We start from the raw sequence: 4,561 nt of genomic DNA on the forward strand, positions 1-4,561 counted from the left end.
CCATTCAGTATTCTGCCTGTAGACTCTTTCAGTGTTGCAGTTGAGGCTTGAGTTTTGTCTTTATTTCTTTTTTCTGGCTTGAATCTCTGGCATTGATATTGAGTTTCTCCATGGTCTCTTCCCACAGATGTACTCAATTTAACTCCCGTGTATTCTATCTGGAGAAGCTCACGTGAAGAATAACAGTTTGTGTTGCTGAGAAAAGGTATTTGCTATGAACAAGTTGCTGGTTTAGAAAATTCTATCGGAGCGTGGCCTTCTCTCTTCGCCATGGCGTTTGCTCGTCCACTGATATCAGTGTACTCTGAAAAGGGCGAATCATCTGGCAAAAATGTTACTTTGCCAGCTGTGTTCAAGGCTCCCATCCGACCAGATATCGTGAATTTTGTTCACACCAACCTGCGCAAGAACAGGCAGCCCTGTGCTGTCAGCGAACTGGCAGGTCATCAGACCAGTGCTGAGGCTTGGGGTACTGACCAAGCCGTGGCGAGAATTCCTAGAGTCCGGGGTGGTGGACCCGCCGCTCTGGCCAAGGTGCTTTTGGAACTATGTGTCGTGGAGGTCGCATGTTTGCACCAACCAAAACCTGGCGCCGTTGGCATCGGAGAGTGAACACAACTCAGAAGCGCTGTGCCATCTGTTCGGCCGTGGCTGCCTCTGCCTTGCCCGCCCTCGTCATGTCTAAAGGGCATGGTATTGAGGAAGTTCCTGAACTTCCTTTGGTGGTCGAAGACAAAGTAGAAAGCTACAAGAAGACCAAAGAGGCAATTGTGCTTCTTAAGAAACTTAAGGCCTGGAATGATATCAAGAAGGTCGATGCCTCTCAGAGAATGAGAGTGGGCAAGGGCACAGTGAGGAACCGTTGGTGGATCCAGCGCAGGGGACCAAGCATTATCTACAACGAAGGCAACATTCCCGGAATTACTCTGCTCAATGTCAGCAAACTGAACGTTTTGAAACTTGCTCCTGGTGGGCATGTGGGGCGTTTCTTCATTTGGACTGAAGGTGCCTTTCTCAAGTTGGATGAGCTGCAGGGCACCTGGAGGAAAGCCGCCTCCCTGAAGAGCCGCTGTAACCTCCCCATGCACAAGATGACCGACACAGACCTTAGCAGAATCTTGAAAAGCCCTGAGATTCAAAGAGCCCTCCGAGCACCACGCAAGAAGATTCATCGCAGAGTCCTGAAGAAGAACCCACTGAGAAACCGGAGAATTATGTTGAAGCTCAATCCATATGCAAAGACCACGCGCAGGAACACCATTCTCCGGCAAGCCCGCAACCACAAGGTCAGGGTGGCTAAGGCGGAAGCAGCATTAGAAGTCAAATCGGATGAGAAGGGAGCTCCCAGCAAGAAGCCCCTGGTGGGGAAGAAAGGGGGCAAGAAAGCAGCCATGGTGAAGAAGCCGAAAAAGCCTGTGGCAGGAAAGAAGGCTGCAGCTAGCAAGAAACCCGCTGCTGAGAAGAAGCAGACGGCAGAGAAGAAGCCCGCTGCGTAAACACTTCCATGTGATTAACCTGGGAAGTTGTCTTTGGACGCTTATTCTGAATAAAGACCTGCTGGAAACAGCAGTGGGAGATTCAGAAAAGAAAATTCTATCATGCAATCTCTAGCTTTGTTCCTATCAAATATAATATATATTTGATTATTTGTTCCTTATATATAAGGCTATATATTTGCTATATTGGATTATTTATTGCTTATATATAAAGCTATATATTGCAACTACTATTCCTTCCTCTTTGTTTCCAACTTTTGCATTCCAATTTCCAATAATTATCAATGCATCTTGATCGCTTGTTTGCTCAATTTCAAACTGAAGAAGTTGGTAGAATTATTTATATTATAGGGCTAACTATAGGGTTTTGAAATTTTTCACATGGTCATTATTGTAGGGCAGGCCGAGAAGATGTGGACATGGAATCCCTTTAAGAGAATATAGAAGTAGAAAATAATTTCTACCACTGCATTCAAAACGATGTGTATGGGAAGCCAGGAGGCCATTTAAACAAACCTGAGAGCAATTATCTGGGATCATCAAGGACAGAAAACAAAGAGACCGTCTTTGTCAGCAGGCCCAGGACAGCCGAGCAGGCATCTGAAGGCGGAACTAGCAGCAGATTACTCTGTTACTTAAGGAGTTCATAAGCAATGAAATCAGAGGGAGATGAAAAATAGCTAGATGATAAAACAAAACCCATAGCAAACCCACTACAATCAAGCCAATTCTGACTCCCAGTGACTTTAGATGGCCAAGTCGAACTGCTACTTATAGTTTCTGAGACTTTAGATTTGCCAGGAGCCTACACCCTCCTCTTCCCACTGCAGCGATGCTGATGGGTTTAACCACTAACATTTCTGAGAGGAATCAAATGCTTAACCCATGATGATGTCACGACTCCTCTAGGTGATAAAGTGAATCAAATGGCAATATAAAGGCTCTCGGTATTTCTTCTGGTCTTGTGTGTTCTCTGCCAATCCTCACCTTGCTGGTGACTGGCCAGGTGAGAATTTATCTCCTAGACTACAATGTGTACCAGTGAACCTATGTGGTACATCGGCCCAACTCAAACAGTGTCCCACCATGCTTTCTGAGCAGAGAAATCTTTCTACATGTGAGTGTTTTCCTTCTGGACTTAGCTGGTTAGAGGGAAGACCACTGATAGAACATGTGATGTCTTACCTAGGAGTCAAACACCATGGAGAGTACAAAATTCCCCAACCAGGAACCAGCAGAGGAGTCCATAAAACACTGACGTGGGCCAGCAGCAGTGACACCAAGGGGAAATGGCAGAGATATCCTGGGCTGAGCAGAAGAAGTCAATTATCAAGATCGAGGAAGGGGAGACCAAACAGTCCTTAGAAGAGAAGGCAGCAAAGGGGACTGACTCATCCGTCGGAAAAGAGCTGCAATTGGAAAAACTAACAAGATGCCAACCCAGAAATAGAATATGAGTTAAATTAGAGCAGAGTGAGGTGTGAAGGCTTCTATGGCTTAGCTTGTTCCATTTGGAACTCAGAAGCATGAAACAGCAACCTGGTTACTCCTCCCAGGTCTGTATTTCTGGTGCTACCTCTCCCTGGGATGGAGGTGTTTCTAAGAAGAGGGAGGATTGACGCCATCATAGATCCCTACAAATCCCTGAGATAAGTTTATAATATGGTCCTTAGTGGTCAATGAGTTTATCCGAATTCATGGTGACCATATGCATAGTAGAATGAAACACCGCCCGGCCCTTTGCCTTTTTCATAATGACGGGGTATGTGTGAGAGCACTGTTGTGGCGACATGGGGCTCACCGGCCTGCATGATGCGGAACAGCGTGCTGTCTTGATCCATAGATTTCCCATTGGTTAATTTTTTTTTGAAGTAGGTCTTCCTAGTGGCTTAGTCTGGGAGCTCCCCCGTAAATGACCCCGTTGGTATTTGAAATACCACTAGTACAGCTTCCAACATCAGAGCAACAAGAGAGCCATGGCAGAACAGCCAAGTGACAGATGGACAGTGGAAAGTTTATACTAGCAAGATGATCAATTAAAGAAAACATGAACAAGTTGTGCAAACAAAAATTGTTACTATCTCTTGCTCAGTTTTTTAAAAAATAAACTCAAAGTGGCTGAACCCTGGCAACACTTGCTAATAGCCTTATCCTACAGCCCCATGGCCACTGACCACCAGGACCTAAACGGTGCCCCAGGAGGACTGAGTTTGCCCACTGAAATAGTCTTCCATAGCTGGTTTACGAACATAATTTGTGGGAATCATGTGTTAACACATCCTATAACATATATTTTGTATTTGACTTTACTATTGTGGTCCTCCTGCGCTGCAGGTTAGTTTCTAGGTAAGCATATAAATATTGGGTTTATTCCTTTATCCCATTTCTGAGAAACAACTCATCTTCACAATTTTCCTATAAACAAATATAATGAGAGGCACCTAAGTACCATATTACTCACTAATCCTGAGAGTAGAGATTTTATCATTTTTCTTTCTTTTAATATCTATTTTCTTTAATGATAAAATGCAAGTTGAACATTAAAAAGCGTGGTTTAAAATTAATTGAGGAAAAGAATCTGAGTTGGTGAAGGGGTTGTTATGAAGAGCTGTCGAGTGGAAATTTGGGACGCAACATTGTCTGGCCCGGCCATCTCCATGGGCGTGGATATTATTGAGTCCATTGTTGCTGTGGAGCCAATCCATTGTGCTAAGGGGTCTTTTTGCTTTCACGGGCCCTCCAGTGTAACAAACACGAATCCATCCTCCTGTGACCCGTCTTCCTGATGATGCACTCCAATAAGTGAGTCCAAATGTGAACAATATTCTGTGATCCTCAGGGTGGTCACTTTTCAGGAGTATAAGGGGACTCCAAACCGTTCATGGAAACACGGAATTAAGAGGTAATGGAATCTTTACATGACTTTCCTGAAGCCAGACTTGCCTTCCTAGACTGTATCCATTTGGAAGTTCTGCTGAAACTTCTTCCAAATGGGTGACCCTGCTGGTATTTGAAATATCAATGACATGGTTTCCAGCATCATAATAGCATGCAAGCCACCAAAG

General features: G+C 44.6%; 1 pseudogene; it reads left to right on the plus strand.

Annotated features, from left to right (window-relative positions):
- Positions 1 to 252: 252 nt before the first annotated feature.
- Positions 253 to 1,496, plus strand: LOC142433706 (large ribosomal subunit protein uL4 pseudogene; annotated as a pseudogene).
- The last annotated feature ends 3,065 nt before the right edge of the window (positions 1,497 to 4,561 follow it).

This window comes from Tenrec ecaudatus, chromosome 1 (genome assembly GCF_050624435.1).
Source record: "Tenrec ecaudatus isolate mTenEca1 chromosome 1, mTenEca1.hap1, whole genome shotgun sequence".
In the NCBI taxonomy this organism is placed as follows: domain Eukaryota; kingdom Metazoa; phylum Chordata; class Mammalia; order Afrosoricida; family Tenrecidae; genus Tenrec; species Tenrec ecaudatus.